The sequence below is a fragment of the Bubalus kerabau genome, chromosome 8, assembly GCF_029407905.1.
Source record: "Bubalus kerabau isolate K-KA32 ecotype Philippines breed swamp buffalo chromosome 8, PCC_UOA_SB_1v2, whole genome shotgun sequence".
Taxonomy (NCBI): domain Eukaryota; kingdom Metazoa; phylum Chordata; class Mammalia; order Artiodactyla; family Bovidae; genus Bubalus; species Bubalus kerabau.
The window spans coordinates 54,913,860-54,934,625 of NC_073631.1; the positions used below are offsets into that span (position 1 = coordinate 54,913,860).

Below are 20,766 nucleotides of genomic sequence, written 5' to 3' on the forward strand. Positions count from 1 at the left end.
CCTAATGGAAAGGTGCAATTTTATAGTTCAGATTGTGCAGAAGTGCTATCAGATTTTGTTCAATTAATCCAGAAATCCTGAATAACTCAAACCCACAGGTCACATTTGAGAAACACCTAAGTACACGAATTAAATTAAAAAAAAAAAAATAGCCTAGCAATCTTCTCCAGTTGCAGTCAATTACAGGATTTGATTAGGATGAACCTGACTGAATGGTCTGAATGTGAACCACTGAAGGGAGACATGGAGAGGAAGCCGGTACATTACTCATTAATGAATCACACATTTCCCTCCCTTGGTGGTTGAAAATGCTCTCAGTATAAGACACAGTGAATTCCAAATGGGGAGAACTGTGCTCACGAGTGAGTTTATATAACTGATTAATCTCTTCCGGTGTTACCTAGAGCAGAAATCAAATGCCTGCAGAGGAATGCTGGTGGTAAGTGGACCTATTTATGTCATGGCCACTGTCACATAAAGAGAGAGCAGCATCCAGGGGAAAATAGAAAAAGAGGAGACACATAAGGATGCCAAAGGCCAGGCTGCGACCCTGAAATACAGAGTGGTCGAGCGAGGGGGTGCCCTCCTTTACCACTCTTTGCACTTAGTTCTTAGGGTAAGCCTGAATTTTATTTTGCTCACATATGAGAACTTTTCTGGAAATCAAAATTACCAGGTAGACTCTCTGGTGGTGAAGTGAACCAGGGACACTTTTCAAGGTGAATTTTGTCAGTATATAACATTTTCTTTTCAGGCTAAGTATAAAAAAGCTTTTAGAAAATAAGAAAATAATGTGAATAGAATAACAAAACTGGCCACATTTTGTATAAATGTGGATTCCTTGTGTAAACATAACGCAGTTCTGTGTTGAGAGAAAAAAGCGTGTAAATATCACTACATTGAGATCAATAATCAGAGAATAAAAGATCCAAATAAAACCTTCTACAGAAACCTTAAATACTTTTAAATAAAGAATGCCAAACAAAGCAATCCTCATAAAAATAGAACAGAACAGAAAAGTAAGAATTGAATCCAATATCTGAACCTCAGTAAACACTCTGCATCTTTGAAAAATCAATAAACCAAAAGGTTAGGACAACTTAAAAACAAGTGTGCTCAGGATTGCATTTATATAACTGATCAAGGAAAAATAATTCAGAGCAGTGTATGTGTGTTTGAGGGAGAGAAACAGAGAAAAGAGGTCAAGATATCAAAAAAACTTGCTAACCATACAGGTGCTGCCCACCTGTCGGCAGTTCCAGCCTCCTGTCCCACTCACTGCCCTCTAGTTTGTGCATTCCAGATGGGTGCACATCTCTCGAGGAATATAGGGAAGGAGAGCTAACTACGGTAAAGGATGGGCCACAGAGTATTTCAGAGTGAAGATATTACTATATCGGATAAGCTGGAGTTGCTAAGGCACAGTCAAGGCAGAAGACAGATACTCTGGACAGACACAACACCCACGCAGGTGCCGTGTGCAGGGCTGTTTAGGATGCTGTAACTGGCACAGAAGCTGTGTGGGCTGGGCCTGGGTGTGGATGAAGTTGGAAGGTTAAGCGGGGCACATCACAGAAAGTCCTACAATCCTGCTGAGGGGTCTGCACTCTTTTAGTAGTGGAGAGCCCCTGGGAAATTTTAATCAGGACATGGAAACCAGCCTACTTATAACTGTAATTAGACAACTTTGGTGTCTGTGGTGAATAGATTGGAGGGGAAAGAAACTAGGGACCAGAAGACATAACAGAAGGTCACTGCATCTTCCCAGGCAATAGAGGATGAAGACTTCCAATAAAGCCAAGACTCCTAGATCTGTATCTTCACCTCTTTATGTCCAGAGAGTCCAGAAGTCCATCTCTCAAGCATCAGTTTTGTACGTTCAACAGCTATTTTTTTAGAAAGTACTTATTTATTTATTGGCTGTGTCCTCATTGTTGTGTGGAATTTTTCTCTAGTTGTGATGCATGGGCTCCTAGTTGCGGTGGCTTCTCTTGTTGTGGAGCATGGGTTCTAGGGCACACAGGCTCAGAGTTACATTTCTTGGGCTCTAGAGCACAGGCTCAATAGTTGTGGCTCACAAGCTTAGTTGCTCCGAGGCATGTGGGATCTTTCTGGATCAGGGATTGAACCCGTGTCTCCTGCACTGGCAAGTGGATTCTTTACCACTGAGCCACCAGGGAAGTCCTGTTCAACAGCTATTTAAGACTAAATTTGACCAATATTTATTGAGTGCCTAATATATGCAAGATGTTTGGGGATATATCAGTAAACAAAACAAACATGCCTGCCGTTGTGGAATGTACTTTGTGGCAGGTGGTTCCAGACAACAAATACATAAAACAGTTACATCAATCATGTGTATATTAGAAGCTGATGAATAAGTGTTGAGAGAAAATGCAGGGCTCCATGCAAAAAGTGTTTATATTGTTTGTTAAGTGTTCTCAACAAGTAAAGCAGTTTCAGAATGTGAATAAAAGAAGTTGATGAATATCACTGGCAAAAAAAAAACCGGCGTCAAAGGATGAAGAATGCACAGCACAGGGCCAATAAGCCTGTACCTCAGTGACTACGAGATTATATAAGAGAAGACAAAGAATCAGAGAAGCAGGACCTTGTAGTCTTGAGCTTTTATTGGAGAGTGAAATGTGAAGACATTGCAGAGTGGTGAACAAGGAAGTGATTATATTTTAATAGAATCACTTTGACTAGGTGTGAGGGATTTCCAGTGGCAGGGGGTGGGATAGTGCTAAAACAGACATGATGCCAGTTAGGGATTGGGACGCTGCCGTAATGTCCAGGTGAGTGATGGCAGTCACCTAGGCCAAGAGAAAAGAATAAATGATGAGAGGTGACTGAATTCTGGTCATATTTTGAACACAGAGCTAAAAGGATTTGCAGATGGATTTGGAGATGAGGTGTGTGAGGAAAAAAAGGAGTCAAGAATAAGCTAAAAGATTTTGGCTTTGGTAAAGGGAGAATGACTCTGCCAGTCACAGATATTGAGGAGCAGGAGGGTGGAGCAAGTTTGGCAGGGCTGTGTGAAGATCAGAAGTTTAGTTTTGCTCATGCTTGAGATACTTCTTAGGCACCCAAAATGAGATACTGAGTTTGCAGTTGGATATTTGAGCCCTGGAGTTAAGGAGAAAGATCTGGACTAGAGACTTAAATTAGAAAGCTGTCTGCATATTAATGGTATGAAAAACCATGACATGAATGAGACCACCAGGGGAAGGTGTGTAGGGAACGGAGAGAGAACTGTGTGCTTGGGCACACCAACGCCAACAGGTTGGTGAAAAGGGTGACTACAAAGGAGCAGTTGGATAGACCTCTGGCACCTCCATCTCCTCCCATGATACTTGTTCTGCCGTTCCATATCCTATCTCCATTCCCACATTCCCATCATGCCTAACTCCTCCCTTCAGGTATTTTAAATATGTCCACCTGTATCTATCCCCAGGGCAGTATCACTTCTTGCTTGTATTTATTACATCTCCCTTCCATCTCCCTTCTTATCCCTGATCATCCATTCCCCAATGTAGCAGAGATTTCTTTCTAAAAAGATGGTCTGATTATATCATTTTTTATGTTTAAAAATAGACCAACTTCTTAGCACAGCTTAAAAGCCATGCATGATGTGGCTTCTGCCTAATTCTCCCACCTTGACACTTGCCATCACCTCCCTAGAAATCCAGGCTCCAGCCATCCTGTCTTTGCATGAATTGTTGAAGCAAGCCATATGTTCTCCTATTCTGGGTTTCAGCATGTAGATCTCTCTTATGGAACACCTCTGCCCTCACCTTCAACTGGTTAACTCTTACTGTCTCTTCAAGTCTCATCTTAGGAAACACTTCTAGCATGCTTTCACCAATGCCTCTCTTGCCCTGTAGGATGGGATTAGGAACTCTCCCAAGTGCTAATACATCAAACCTGCCTTTCCCTTATCTAGATTTTATAATGCTGTATTGTAATTTACTTATTCGTAACTCCCGCCAGGCTACAAGCTCCATCTTTAGCCCTTGGCATAGTGCCATTAGGGCTTCCCAAGTAGCACCAGTGGTAAAGAGCCTGCCTGCCAATGCATGAGACTTTAGAGACACAGGTTCTATCCCTGGGTTGGGAAGATCCCCTGGAGGAGGGCATAGCAACCCACTCCAGTATTCTTGCCAGGAGAATCCCCATGGACAGAGGAGCCTGGTGGGCTACAGTCCATAATGTTGCAAAGAGCCTGACATAACTGAAAGCACAGCAGATAGAGTCATTCATAGCACTTGATAAGAATTTGTTGAAGAATAGATAATGGAATAAATTAATAAATGAAAGAATGACCCTGAACAAAGACCCTGGCAATATGGACAGGACAGAAAAAAAGGACTAAATTAGAAATTTATGTGACAGTGATTCAACATGGATTTTGACGATAAAGGAGATGAGAAGTCAAAGATGACTATACAATGTCTATCTTGTATGTAATAATCAAAGGTAAGGAAAATAGGCAGAGAAGAGTTTTGGGGCAAAAATAATACTTCAGTTAATAACTGAGGTATCTGTTTGTCATTCAAGTCGCAGTGTCTTTAAGGTGGTTAACAACATGGGCATAGTGGTCAGAAGAAAAGAGGGAGTCAGAAATGACCCATGAGAGTACTTGAGGTCATGGAGGTAAGTGATATCACCTATGAACATGTTCAGTAAGAGAAAGGAGGGATTCAGATGAAACCCTGAAGAGGACTAGAATCTAAACTTTATATCTAAAGGCAAAAAAAAAAAAAAAAAAGGTTTGCGTGGCATTTCAGAAGCTTGAAGAGAAATTTCAAGAAAAGAAAAGCAAGGTTTATAGTATCAGATCTCATAGAAGGGTCAAATGGTATAAAAGAACTATCTGTCAGATTTGGCAATGAGGTTTCCAGTGTTTAGAGGATACTTTCTTGAGTGCAGGGAACAAACTGCTTGAGTTGAATGAGTTAAAAAATGAATGGCAGTAGAAAAAAATGAGATGGTAAAGCGTCTGCCTACAATGCGGGAGTCCTGGGTTCAACCCCTGGGTCAGGAAGATCTCCTGGAGAAGGAAATGGTAAGCCACTCCAGTATTCTTGCCTGGAAAATCCCATGGACCAAGAAGCCTGGTAGGCTACAGGCCATGGGGTCCCAAAGAGTTGGACACAACTGAGCGACTTCACTTTAACTTTCACTTAGAGATTTTCAGAAATTCTTTAAAGAATAAGGCAGAAATAGGAGTGAATACTTAAGGTAACTGTATATTACGGATCTTATCAGGTGTGTGACATATGTGTATTCTTTCTTCCTAGAAGAAGCAAGTTGAGTAAGGGCTGAGTGAAAAATGGTGATAGAGGCTTTAAAGATGAGAGGGGTTGGTAGGGAAGGTGGAACAGATGGAGCAAGGTGCTTAAAGATGTGGGGAAGAACGATATCAAGACCATAAGTTGAAAAGACCATTTCATCATCTCACACAGAAGCAAGGAGGTAATAATGGGTGACATGCAAATCATTTAGGATTCTATTTACTCTTTAAGTTATAAGTGAAGATACTATACTGAGAAGGGGAGCCAAAGAGATTCAAGAACTTGAGGGAATAATGGAAGCTTGTAGCCACTAGTGAAAGTTACTCAGTCGTGTCCAATTCTTTGTGACCCCATGGACTATACTGTTCATGGAATTCTCCAGGCTAGAATACTGAAGTAGGTAACCGTTCCCTTATCCAGGGGATCTTCCTAACCCAGGGATCGAACCCAGATCTCCTGCATTGCATGCAGATTCTTTACCAGATGAGCCACCAGGGAAGCCCAATCACTGTGGTGGCAAGAGGTAAAAATGAGACTACAGACAAGTAAACAGATATGCTGGTAAGAGAAGCAGGTGCTATAGACTGGTCAAAATGAGCAACGACCAAAGCAAAAATAAAAGTTCTCAAGGTAACATTTATCCTAATGCACAATGCTCATTTTTACTGAGTATCTAAACAGGCAGCAAGGCAGATTTGAGAATTAAATGCTCCCATAATCATAATCTTTGTAGTGAATTCCTTGTCATGTTTATATAATCCATCAGATCTATGAACCTTTATTAAGAGGAAATGCCAGAATTGGACTGTTTTTATTTCAAAACCATTATTATTGAAATCTATAAGGAATAACATCAGGGAAAAGAAAAACATATTGAAATTGATACTCTGTTCTCTTCTCAATAAAATCAACAGTCTAAAGATATTAAAGAAATGAATTAGATATAATGATTATTTAACTCTGAAAATTAAAACCCGTTTAGGAATTGTGAGGGAGCCTTGATACTAAACACCAATCTCATTATTCATTCAGAATTCTTAATAACATTTGCAAAGCAATTAATCAAGTTATGACATAGATTCTAGGACTGTCACCTTTCATTGCCATTAGTGAAACTGTCCAGGGTTATATCTGCACTTTTCTAGTGATTTAAAGAACAGGTTTTTTTTTTTTTTTTTGTAAGCTATTTGAAAACCAGAAGAATGTTTAAAATCATTGAACCTTGCTTTACAGATTTCAATGAATAATCCAAATGTGATAGTGAGACTGATAAATTTAGAAGTATCTTAATTCTGATATGACAGAAAGTGAAAGTGATAATCTTTCAGTTGTGTCCAACTCTTTGTGACCTCATGGACTATACAGTCCATGGAATTCTCCAGGCCAGAATACTGGAGTGGGTAGCTTTTCCTTTCTCCAGGGGATCTTCCCAGCCCAGGAATCAAACCCATGTCTCCCGCATTCCAGGAGGATTCTTTACCAGCTGAGCCACAAGGGAAGCCCAAGAATACTGGAGTGGGTAGCCTATCCCTTCTCCAGCACATCTTCCCAACCCAGGAATCCAACCAGGGTCTCCTGCACTGCAGGCAGATTCTTCACCAACTGAACTATGAGTGAACTTTAAAAAGTCCAAAAACCACCTTCATATCTGTTAGAACATTTCCTTCTGTCAACAACTTTTGCTTTGGCTGCTTCTTTATATATAAATAAAGTGACAGAACTTAAAATATTTATTGTATACTTTTACAATCAATTAAAAAACGAGCTAGGGTGATATTTTAGGTCCAGAGTTTCATATAGGCCCTAAATGATTCTCTGTCTGCTGTCTATCTTAACTAGATAGTAGTCAGGTCACAGGCTCACTTTGGACAGTGTTGGAGGGATTCTGCCTGAATGTGAAGCCAGAATCAAATGAAACCCCACTCCAGTACTCTTGCCTAGAAAATCCCATGGATGGCTGAGCCTGGTAGGCTGCAGTCCATGGGGTCGCTAAGAGTTGGACACGACTGAGCGACTTCACTTTCACTTTTCACTTTCACGCATTGGAGAAGGAAATGGCAACCCACTCCAGTGTTCTTGCCTGGAGAATCCCAAGGACGGGGGAGCCTCGTGGGCTGCCATCTATGGGGTCGCACAGAGTCGGACACGATTGAAGCGACTTAGCAGCAGCAAGACTCCCAGAGGAGCATAAAGACGGGAAGTGAAGGCAGCTCTTGAGAGAAGCTTTCCTCAACTCTTAGACAACGAAGTTTAGAACATGAGAAGTACAATTCTTACACATACTCCAGCATGAATTCTGTGCAATTGAAACCCAAAGAAATGGTCTCAAAATAATATTTGCAAGAAAAGTTAATATATGTCCACTGCAGATGATATCCCAAATCTAAAAGTAACTATGGATATAGTTTTAAGGGCTATAACTCTTGATTCTAACAGTAATAGATGCATTACAATACCTTGATACACTTCCCTCATAGCTCAGTGGGTAAAGAATCTGCCTGCAATGCAGGAGACCTGGGTTTGATTCCTGGGTTGGAAGGTCCCCTAGAGAATGAAAGAGCAACCCACTCCAATATTCTTGCCTGGAGAATCCTGTGGACAGAGGAGGCTGGCAGGCTACAGTACATGGGGCTGCAAGAGTTGGACACGACTTAGTGACTAAACCACCAACCACCACAGTTTTAAGGGCCATAACTTTTGCTTCTAACAGTAATGGATGCATTACAATACCCTGATATGCTAGAAAATTTTAGTCATTGAAAATGGTATAAAACATTTGTAAGTTTGGTTTTTCTTTTAATACTCTTTAATTTGTTCTGAGAACTCAGAATTTCATTACAGTGTTCTTGAGTAGCTAAAAGAGTGCACAGGACATGCCTCTGACATGCAGAATCAAAGTTCTTTCTTTTTCTGCTACATATTCCTGTTATTCTTACTGGTAGCTAACAGTAGGATAGACTAAGAGGCTTGATTTAGAAATGGCTAGATGATAGTCTATCGTTTCTCCCAGAATCAAACCACATGTGACAGAGTTGGAGGGTTTCGACCTTGCTTATCATACGCCTACCATTTTCCTGTGAGCTTCCCTTAATTCCAAACACAGTTTTGACCAACTTTTTTCCTATTCAGAAGGTCGCAGCCTGACTCCTATTGGGACAGTCCATGACTTGCAATGCACCCAAATCCATGACCCTTAAGCGTATCCACCCACCTCTCCCTTCCTTTAACCTTGCTGACCCAAAGCCCTGGCAAAACTTGCAGGTCTTCTCCTTCATTATCTATTTCCTATACTTGCAGCATGAGAGTTATTGCAAAAATGTCTTAAATTGAATCACATTTTCCAAATGTACAAATACAGAAGCATTTGACTGCTCATTTACCAGGCTGTGAGACCTTTAGAGTTTAAAAAATCCCCTAAATGAGAATGTGTACAAACACATGAATATATAATTATTACTGATGGTTTGGTCAACCACTGAAATAGAAATTAAGAATGTCAAAACCATACAAATAAGTTACTCCTTATACACTGTTATCTACAAACAAATTTCAAAACAAGTTTAATGATAATATATGTAGTCAGCAAACTTTCAGATTCACCTAAAAAAGCCTCCAATTCAAGACCATAATAGCACAGATTTCCTTTTTGTCCCCACCAAAATATATTTTTTTAAAAAAACAACAGATCAAATTCTGGCACCCCAATGTCATAAGAAACAACACACTTTTGACCAGGAAAACTTTTCTGGGGACAAAATGTGATGAGTTGTTAGAAATTCACAACGTGGTATCAAGAAGAATGTCAATGACCATGATTTAGTTCTATGCCTTCATCCAAATACCACTTTTTTTCTTTTGGAGAGAAATTACCGTCTCCATAGCCTTCAATACTCTAATCATGTACATTTCAATTGCACTTAAAGCTACATGCTTATTCCAAGTCTATATGGGAAGTCTAGTTACCAGAAAATACACACTCATAAACAGGAAATCTAACTACAGTAAGAAAGTATTTTCCCCCCCACACAATAGAGTTCAAAGATGTGACACCTGTACAATTTGGAGCAAAACTAAACACCACTATTATTGTGGAGTACTCCTCTCCCCTCTTATATTATGGCAACTTATGATTATAGCATTACGTTTTCCAAGCCTGTTTGAACTTGCTGCTCTTGCTTACAGATACAAATGACCTGCCCTTTTCTGTGCAAAGCTTTCAACCAGTAAGCATGTCAAGGTGGATAGAAGGATGGCAGGAACAGTAAAAGGGGGAAAAAAATCAATTTTTAGAAAGCATATGTTAACAACTGAATATTTAATCAAATTAGCCTAGAAATTCCTTCCTATTTTCAGCACTCTTTGTAAGACTGTTTCTTCATGGTACAGAATGAATTTCAATAAGTGTCATATGTTTAGTTAAATGGTTATTTTTAAAATTTGTTGAATCAGGTCACTGACTCAGAATAGATCTCATTCCAAGATATGACAGATGGATATTGATACTGAATAAAAAGATTGACATTAGCTGGAAGGTTCTGGGCAGAAGTCATTCACTTAACATTTAACAAAATATTTACTGAGCACCTACTGTGTGCCAGGATAAAATGATAAACATTTGGACTTTATATTACAATAAAAAAAAGAGGAGTTGTTCCAAAACAATTTCCTTGGGGTTAGTAAGGATTACAATGGAATACCAATAGTAAGCAAGGTCTTTAAAAGCACTTACATTTTCCACATTGCATCAGAAAAATGCATTAGTACTCATTCAAACATCCATTTTGTCATGGTTGCAGGATTTTAGACCTAACTCAGATTTTTGAAGATGCTGTTTACTGACCCTTAACAAAAACCAACTTCCTATTTTTCTGGAACAAAAGGGGGCTTACATTATTTCAAAGATTTCTTAGACATCAAAGAGCTTAGAGAGACATACAGTTTATGGGTAATGATTTAGGATTTAGTGAATCAAAAACACAGGGATTAAATTTCCTTTAAAATATCCCTAGGTTTAAATTTTAAGAGCCAAAATGCTGGTTTAAACATATTTTACTCCTGAGAAAAGCCAAAATTTATTTTTAAAGATATTCTGAGTTATCTTATGGACCTAAAACTTGGCTAGGTTTTACTTTCCCACATGATTAGGGCTCAAAGGAGACAACCTACCTTCTGCTAAACAAATTTACACCACCACTCTATGCTTTGTAATGACACATTATTTCAAATCTCTAGCTCTGAATGCTCTTGATATTCTCAAGAAAATATTAAAAACCAGAAAAATCCCATAATCTTATTGAACAATTGAAGTACATTTGAATTTCTCCAAGTCAATTCTTTCTTTTACATACCACTTTAAAATTGGACCCAAGATTCTAGGTGCTAGATTCAGATTTCCAACTACCAAGGAACAAGAGATCATTTAAAAACAGGAAAAGGCCACTGATCTTAATATGTACACAGCTTCATGATATATTATTATATTTGCATTTAAAATAGTAGGAAGAAATACAGTACATAATCTTCCGTTCTAACACAATAGCCTTCCGGAAGGCCGCTAGCCTGGGTATTTCACTGAGTTTTTAGGATTAAAGGAAACAAGTCAGTGCACAAGCTATGAGCTTTTATTCCTTTGGAAAAAATAGGTTTGCAAAAATAGGAGGGCTTTTAAAAGGCACTCGAAACCAGCACAGTGCACGTTTTGAATTTCAGTAGTAGAGGAATAACAACTGGTGAAGTTAGACAGATCGTAAAAAACAGAACAAAGAAAGCACCAGTATTCCAAACAGAGTTTATTCTGAATGAGAACTTGGAAATAAAATGTGAAATATACATATAAAGTTATAATGAATTTAGATTTTAAAAAAATGCTGTAGTTTAAGAATGAAATAACTATACTACTCTTTAGTTCAGAATATACATAGTTTGATAGAAAGTATGTGGGTTGATGAGTTTAGGAAAATAAGTATGTGCCAATATAGATGATGAATTAGGGAATATCTCTTTTTAAAATTGCTAAGCCAATTTTCCAGTGAGGTAAAAAGCCTGAGACCTCTAAAGATAAAGTACTTTACAGAGCTGTCTGGGGTTCTTTGGCCACGCATGCTGCTGACGGAGAAGGCAACGGCACCCCACTCCAGTACTCTTGCTTGGAGAGTCCCATGGACGGAGGAGCCTGGTAGGCTGCAGTCCATGGGATCGCTGAGAGTCAGACATGACTGAGTGACTTCACTTTCACTTTTCACTTTCATGCATTGGAGAAGGAAATGGCAACCCACTCCAGTGTTCTTGCCTGGAGAATCCCAGGGACGGGGGAGCCTGGTAGGCTGCCATCTATGGGGTTGCACAGAGTTGGACACGACTGAAGCGACTTAGCAGCAGCAGCAATAGCTGCTGAATTAAACAGTATCTGAAGCTAACACCAAGTGGGACCACTTGGCATGCAGAGTTGTGGCCAAGAACACAAGTGAGACTACCAGGAATTAAATCTGGCCTGCAAACACTTTGGCTCTCTAGGCTGCACAATTTTAAAGATATTGAGTCAACATTTTTAAATTGAGAGATTTCTAGGTTTAAAAATTCTGAAAGACATCACATGGTCCCATGCCACTCACTGAGCCTCACAGCAACTCTGATGATGCCAAGCAGTGGCTGCCCCCTCTTCAGTTCAGTTGCTCAGTCGTGTCTGACGGAGACCCCATAGACTGCAGCACGCCAGGCCTCCCTGTCTGTCACCAACTCCCAGAGTTTACTCAAACTCATGTCCATTGAGTGGTGATGCTATCCAACCATCTCATCCTCTGTTGTCCCCTTCTCCTCCTGCCCTCAATCTTTCCCAGCATCAGGGTCTTTTAAATGAGTCAGTTCTTCACATCAGGTGGCCAAAGTATTGGAGTTTCAGCTTCAGCATCAGTCCTTCCATTGAATATTCAGGGCTGATTTCCTTTAGGATGGACTAGTTGGATTTCCTTGCAGTCCAAGGGACTCTCAAGAGTCTTCTCCAACACCACAGTTCAAAAGCATCAATTCTTTGGTGCTCAGCTTTCTTTATAGTCCAACTCTCACATCCATACATGACTACTGGAAAAACCATAGCTTTGACTAGACGGACCTCTGTTGGCAAAGTAATGATTGTTTTTTAATATGCTGTCTAGGTTGGTCATAACTTTTCTTCCAAGGAGCAAGTGTATTTCAATTTCATGGCTGCAGTCGCCATCTGTAGTGATTTGGAGCCCCCCAAAATCGTCTCTCACTGTTTCCACTGTTTCCCCACCTATCTGCCATGAAGTGACAGGAACACGTGCCATGATCTTAGTTTTCTGAATGTTGAGTTTTAAACTTTTTCACTCTCCTCTTTCACTTTCATCAAGAGGTTCTTTAGTTCTTCTTTGCTTTCTGCCATAAGGGTGGTGTCATCTGCATTTCTGAGGTTATTGATATTTCTCCCAGCAATCTTGATTCCAGGTTGTGGTTCTTCCAGTCCAACATTTCTCATGATGTACTCTGCATATAAGTTAAATAAGCAGGGTGACAATATACAGCCTTGACATACTCCTTTCCTGATTTGGAATCAGTCTGTTGTTCCATGTCCAGTTCTAACTGTTGCTTCTTGACCTGCATACAGATTTCTCAGGAGGCAGGACAGGTGGTCTGAAGAATTTCCCATCTCTTGAAGAATTTTCCACAGTTTGATGTGATCCACATAGTCAAAGGCTTTGGCATAGTCAATAAAGGAGAAGGAAATGGCAACCCACTCCAGTGTTCTTGCCTGGAAAATCCCAGGAACCAGGGAGCCTGGTGGGCTGCCATCTATGGAGTCACACAGAGTCAGACACAACTGAAGCGACTTAACAGCAGCAGCAGATGTTTTTCTGGAACTCTCTTGCTTTTTCTATGATCCAACGGATGTTGGCAATTTGATCTCTGGTTCCTCTGCCTCTTCTAAATCCAGCTTGAACATCTGGACGTTCATGGTTCACATACTGTTGAAGCCTAGCTTGAAGAATTTTGAGCATTGCTTTGCTAGGGCTTTTTCTGAGCAAATTGTTGTTCCCTAGTAAAAGGGTTGGAGAAGGCAATGGCACCCCACTCCAGTACTCATGCCTGGAAAATCCCATGGACGGAGGAGCCTGGTAGGCTGCAGTCCATGGGGTTGCTAAGAGTCAGACACGACTGAGCAACTTCACTTTCACTTTTCACTTTCATGCATTGGAGAAGGCAATGGCAACCCACTCCAGTGTTCTTGCCTGGAGAATCCCAGGGACGGGGGAGCCTGGTGAGCTGCCCTCTATGGCATTGCACAGAGTCGGACACGACTGAAGCAACTTAGCAGTAAAAGGGTTAGTTTTATTCATTTCGGTTACCTGTTTACAAATCTTTATAGAGGATATAGACAAAACTTAAGTGGGAAAGAAGAAAAGAAGAAAATTCAATATACTGATTTAACACTGGAAAGGGAAAAGGAAGGACAGAGAAGCAAGAAAAGAAGTACATAGCAGACAGAAGTTGTAAACCATCAGCAACTGTCTCCTTTGCTGCCTCCAGATTTATACTATGAAAGGGATCTGTGACAAAGGCTGTTTAGTATTACTCTAATCAAATTCTATTAGGCCAGGCTCACAGTGTAGAAAATAAGAAGGGAAATTGTCTGAATGGAGCAATATCACTGATCAAGAATGAGGTGTGGGAATAAACGCAAGAAAATATCATGGTTCTCTTCTTTCATAGTCCTCAAACCAAGGGATGTGGGTCTCTCCTTCAACCTCACCCTTGAGACTGTAAGGAAGTATGGCAGGCACTGTCCCAGTACTTCCCATAAATGACCAGGGAGTCCATGTACAGCTGTGCATTGCACAATTTCAGAGAGAAAAAAAAATGAGAATGACACTCTCAAGGAATGCAAAGGAGAGGTCCTGCTCCAGATATCCACATGCCTCATTCTTTCATTTCCTTTAGGTTCTAGCTCAAAGGTCACCTCTGAATTAAGGCTTTCTCTGACCCACTACTGAATTTTTCAGTCACCAGTCCATTCCCTCCTATCTTACTACTCTCTCTATGTTTCCTTATAGCTCTCATCATCACCTCACATACATTTTATTTCTGTATTTTATTTAGTTTGCCTTCTTCAATATAAAACAGAGCAACATTAAGTCAGAGACTTTTGTCTGTTTTATTCTTTGCTGCATTCATTGCCAGAGTCTAGAATTATGCCTGGTAGGTGCATAACAATTTATTCTGAATACCTAAACCCTCAAACACATTCTTAAGAGTACAAGAAACTGGCTTTCACTAGAACCTGTGATTCTTTGACCATATTTCATAATTGCTCAGGTCAAATTTCATAATAATTCTTTGTTATATTAGAAAAAATACTTTTCAAATCCTATGGACCATTATATAATCTATATGGCTCATAAATTTTATATCATTTCTAATTACCTTATAGCTACAGAATTTCTTATAGAAATATAAAACAACAGGAGTAACCTGTATACACATACTTGCACAAATTTACACAATCACAAAGAAATATGTATACCTGGGTATGTGATTGGCTAGTTCACTGTTGTTTTTTTATTTCACTATGCTCACACCTCCTGTTACAAATGCCACACATGTGATTTTTCTCTCAATTACATTTTACAGCTTATAAAAACACATTCTTCATTTTGTCCCTTGAAAAACAAAGTGGTCAGATTTTACTGGATGTTTTTATTGAAACAAATCCCAGGGGGAATATACTAAACTGTTAAACACAGCAGACGAGATATCTGAGAATGGGGTTTCTAATAGAAGTGTAGATTACAAAATTACTCACAGCTCTAATCTGATAATAGGAGAATGCCCCACACATATTAATGGAGATCTTTCTTGGTTGCTTTACTACAAAAAGAACAAGAAAGGAAAAAGAGAATTGGAAAAAAAGATGAGAAAAACTCCTGAGACTAGAAATGTTATAGTCATCATTTATCACTAACTGAAGAATCCCAACATACACCTCAGTGGAAAATGGTTCAAATAGTAAACCTTCCTTGATGACCGGGCAGAGGCTGTGGGGTGCCATGAAAATAGCATGTGAGCTAGGCTCATGCACAGCTGCCTTGTCGATAATATGAGGAGGTTAAGATACTGGTATCAACCGTGCCTATTTTTTAATGGTGTTGTAGTATCAGAAAGATGATATGCTCAGAAGCAGCTTCAAAATTTTAAGTTCCAATCTTGTGATTTTAAAAAAAATTATCTTAATAGCAAGTAGGTTGATCTCTTTGCTATTAAATAATAGAATTTTTTTCCTAAGGTTGTCATTCGGTTATGAGATCCCCCTAACAATTATGGACCTTGATTCCATTTTGCATGTGATTGATTTTTCTGAATATTTAATTCTTCAAGGGCAGATATTTCATTTCTTCCTTTTTAAAAGTGTTCCTCTAGTACCAAACACATATGATGTTTAAGTTACAGTTCTTAGCTATTTTTTGCTAAGGCAAATGTGGGCCTGGCAGCAACTCTGTTAAGAACAGGAAATCAAAGTGATCCTGAATTGACATTAGTCAGTATATTCATCATTCATTACTAAGAAGTGATTATTTTACACTGAGGAAAGCCCATGGAGAAACTCTGCCCAGAGGGCTAAGTGTCAAAGACACCAGTTTCAACATACACCAGTGAGGTAAAGGAGATTAATTCCCTGGCACTTGAGTCTACATATTTTCTCCCTTTAAGGTGGCACAATTAGGAAATTCAGTTTTCCATTAACAAACATTAGCAGCTCAAGAGAAATACGGGGGATGACAGGGAAAGGAAAGCATAGATGATTCTGGTGAACCTAATGACAGTAAAGAAGAAACCATGAAATCACGAGATATGGAGGCACAGACGACTTGAAAGCAGCTCTAACCAAACCAAAGGGGACAGATGAGGAGGAAGGCGGCAGAGAGAGGGAGGTGCTCTCAATTTGCAGGGAATTGTCATCATGAATGTGTCACCAAGGGTATTGGTGCAGTCAGAGAAAGGTGTGTCTCCTGAGAGAATGGTAGCCCTTTTGATTATTCACCTTGTTGTGAGGTGACCATATTTGAGAAAAAGTTTCTTCAGGCTATTACAGAGATGTGCAAAAGGCAAATTAGACTAATGTTATTTTGGACTATTTTTTTTTTTTTTACCAGCAGTTAAGGAAATTGATTTTTGATATGCATTTTTTAGTCTAATCCTCCTTTAAACAAATTTTAAAGAATTTCAAGATTATAGTAGGTTGTAGTCTTAACATGAATTTATAAGGGGTTTTCTCCTGCTTACAAAAGTATCATTTTTATTCTACTGTAGGTTTAAAAGTTATGAAAATACTACTTATGAACTTTCATACTGACTGGCTGTGGTTTAATCTAATACATCTTCATCATTCAGAAAACCCTCATCCACTAATTCTGAAGGGACATAGAGTACATTTAATGTAAACCTCTATTGTGATGTATTAAGAACAAGGCAATCTTTGAAAAAGCAGTAGTCAGCAGATCATCTTCTAAATGTTATAAATTATACCATGTTAAAAATCAAAATATATTTAGGTAATAATTATAGGCGTATGCACTGTAAAGTCTGAAACCAGGCCTGAACAGAATTTTTAAAACACCAGTAAATTTTACAAGGAATTAGCCACAGTTTTGGTACTAAAAAATTTCTTATGAGTGACGTAAATCTTACTTGTATTATTCAGCAGTTCAGAAAGAGTTAACACTGAATACATCACAGACTTGCAGTCTACAACTGGAACCAAAGCCCCTCACTTTTTGTTCCATTAGGGAAGATTACATGTTAAAACAAAACCCAATAAGCTTAAACCTAGAAAGAAAAGCTATGTACCTGTAAATAATCCAAGCACCATTTACAGTTTACATAAAAGCACAATTTATATCCTAGAAGCACACAGAAACATGATGTACATCATTTTCAGATCATCCTCATGCAGAAAAAATTCATTAGTCAGCTATAATAGTTTAGCTGTAAAGGAAAATAATATCTCTGAATCCATTTGCATGGCAATGTGCATGTGTCTGGTTGATGGAAATGACAGAATAAGTCTCCACCCAACTCTACAAAATGTGAACACTGTTCTTAAAATTCAGGAGAGGGTCCAGATACTCTATATTTTCTCCAACGTCAATTTTTACAATCCTCTCAGATTCATCGACCGTCTTAGCTTGGCAATTAAAGGAGCCTGATTATTTTGCCTAAGAGAGTTGACAATATTTCATTCTGCTCAGGGCTCCTTTGAATATAAAACTGTGATAAGGTAAAACACACTGGGCGACTATTCATGCATGAGCCACAGGAACTCTCTCCAACTGCCAAATTAGTAAATGGCTCTTTTAAAACATAAAAGGTATGAAATGTGAAACCATACTTTGGAGTAAATTCTGCATTGGCAGTAGTGTGTGAAAATACCTTCGTTTCTGGTTTAATTATTGGATCAGTAGCAGTACACCAGACCTCTGGTTATAATCTATTTCACCTAATAAGATAGATGTCCTCCACAGAGCCCCAGCAAAGAGAGAAAGAAAGATTGAAAATGATGGATCACAAGACCTGTGTATTTGCCAGAAATTAAAAATTCAGCCCCTCACAGAAACACCTGCCCCTTGGAAGCTGCCCCACGTAATAGGCATAAAGCAAGGATGGAAACTAGAAAACTGCTTGCTTGCTCCTTTGTGGTCACATCGCCCTACGACAGGGTGACTCGATCCCTTTTGTAAAGGCTGAGTCAGATCACAGCCTTGGAACTTGCGGGCAGTAACAGTCACACACCATCTCCTACCCCAGCGCCCCTCTCTCCTGAGTCACACAGGTGGCTGTCAGAAGCAACTCCCTAAAACGAAAAGCCCCGTTGTAGTTTCGACCTAGCCTCTGGGGCCACAACCGTTCAGTTTCTGAAGCCCCTGAACTCTCACCTTTCTGATCTTGCCCTCCTGAACACCAGTCAGGTCTCCGGGGGAACAAAGAGCAGAACGGCCGGGGCCAGGGGTGGGGGTGGAAAAGCAGAAGCGGGCTGGAGTTTTACCTTGCGGCACCCAGGAACCGGCGGAGGAGAAGTCAAGCGCGCAGGGACCACCCGCGCGCTCCGCGCCTCCCTGCCTCCTCGCAGCAAGTCAGCTGTCGTCCCGCATTTGGCTCCCGCCCTCCGCTGGACTCCGCATCTGGTCACAAAGCGCTCGGGGGGCCGCGGGCGGCGAGAGCCTCCGGGTCACCTGCGGCCGGGCCCAGCCGCGCACTAGTCCGCCCTCCGGCTGCGTCCTCCCTCCGCCCCGCTCTCCCTCCGCCCCTTCCCACCCTCGCGCTGCCCGGCCAGTGACTCAGCCGGGCACCGGCGCGCGCGGCCCGGGGCAGCCCGGGCACGTCCAGGAGGAGGCACGGCCAGGAGAACAGACTCGGGCTTTCGCCCGCCCGCCCCTGCACGTGTCCGCCCGTCTCACGTGAGGTCCGTCCACCTCGTCCACAGGTCCCAGGACCGCTGAGGTGGGGACTGGCAACACCCTGAGGGGGAAATCGGCCCCCGCCCTTCCTGCCGCCCGCGCGCCGCGCCGGGCCCCGCGGGGGGTCGCGTTTCCTCCCGCCCCTCCCCCGCCCACGACAAGGTGAAACTTTCTAGGTGGAGTAGTTTTCTCGCCCTGGCCGCTCGCACTCTCCCCCGCCTCAGCTCGGGCAGTTTGAAGTTAGCACAGCCTGACGATAAGCGGCAGCGAGTCTCCCCCTCCTGGTGCCCGTGTGGCTAGCGGCCCTGAAGCACCGAGAGCACTAGGCGCGCACACAACGCGCACGAGGCGCGCACCCCCGCGCTACCGGCGCGAAAGCGCGAGGCTCTGCTCTAAAGAGCTTTTCCCGCGTTTCATCTCCGTTAGCCGCGGAGCGCTGACCCGGGGACGCGGAGATTTGGGCATCACACAAACAGGGAATTCTTTGTCAGATGAGATAGGAGTGGATGGACAAATTGTCCCAATGGTTTCATTAATGCAGTGATTATCCCCTACTATGATAACTCGGATTTCTGAAGGGAGGAACAACAGGAGTTTAACCCTGAGGAAACTTGCTTCTTTAGCCCCCCCCCACCCCACCCTTTTACCCCCCCCTTCATAGCAGGAAATAGGCTGATAAAATAACTAGGCAAACAACACAACAGAACAAAAGTTTAATTCTTAAATGTGGAAATCACGATGTTAAGAAGGGGGGTTGAGGGCTTGGTGGATTATTTTTGTGTTAAGGTAGCTTTTTTAAAAAATCTCACGTTTGAATATAAAACTTAAGAAAGTTACAGCCTTGCCTGTAAGGACTGAGCAGTTCTCCTTTCCAACTCTCTCAAGGGCTGGTCAGATAATGGCGGCTGTTAGTTAATGAGAGTCAAGGAACAAAACAGCATTTACTGTGCAGGTTCAGGAATTATTTACCACAGAATTAAAAACAGAAAAATATAGTTCGCACACTTATCGTTTTCCTGAGAGCTTCTTATGAGGCAGGCACTACACAGAGCACTTTCAACCCTCAAAAGTGATTTACCTCATGAGTCCCCAATTTTGTGGAAAAGGAAAGTTCTTGTTATTTTAGGTAATACTAGAGCCCGGCATGGAACCATTTCCAGATGAGGAAACCAAGAACCTAAGAATTCCTAAGAGCCTCGCCCAGCTGGTTAGTTAAAGAGGAGAGATTAGAAGCAGGCTCTCAAGTCCCAGCCAGGTGTTTTTCACACCGTGCCAAGAGACTGCAGGCTGGCAAGGCCACCTAAACAACCCAGTTCTACTTAAGATTTCCTGATATCACATGACACAATTTAACAACGACTACTTCACATTAAAATAATCATATTAAAATGCTAATTTACTAGTTGAAGGGCGCTGGTCCTATTTGTGGACAGGTGAATTATATATTTAGGTTCAGTACAAACTTTCAATAAAAGAATAAATTAATGAATTTACACACACACACAACTAGCCATAGCTGTCCAAAGGAATGATTAGAGTGCTGTTTCTATTTTTCTATTTCCTGGTTTCCATAGCAATATGTTAACTGGGTTTTTAGATGGTATTATGTAGTTCCTGTAACAGGTTTTCTGAGTTTGTGTGCCATGATAAAAATAGAAAAAAAATTACAATTTAAGTGGTAGAAAGACCCAGCAAAAGCATTGCAAACTGGATAATGAAATAGATTATAAATCCAAATAATCTATATTTTCATCCCTGAAGTTTCCTAGTTTCTAGTTACTAACAAATTTCGATACAATTTTGAAACTGGATTAAAAATTATCATTTTGATTTATTAACCATAAATAAGGAGAAAACATTTTATAAAAATAGCATAACTAAGAATAACACGACAAAAGTATGAGTGTGTGAAAATCAAATAATCAGTTTTGCACACTCCTATACAAATTTGATCAGAAAAAGGGTTAGAAGAAGGATTTCGATAGAAGCAGACACTTTAAAAGTGC

At 40.7% G+C, this 20,766-nt stretch overlaps 1 protein-coding gene across 5 annotated transcripts in view; it reads right to left on the minus strand.

Annotated features, from left to right (window-relative positions):
- Positions 1-18,924, minus strand: part of MET (MET proto-oncogene, receptor tyrosine kinase) — a 149,317-nt gene extending 130,393 nt beyond the window's left edge. For 3 of the 5 annotated variants that reach the window (XR_008717826.1, XM_055590305.1, XM_055590306.1), the window contains exon 1: positions 18,349-18,923. The gene's annotated coding sequence lies outside the window, so the exon portion shown is untranslated. Of the gene's footprint in view, positions 1-18,348 lie in introns of all 5 variants that reach the window. The other 2 variants (XR_008717828.1, XR_008717827.1) reach the window with 2 other exon arrangements.
- Positions 18,925-20,766: the final 1,842 nt, after the last annotated feature.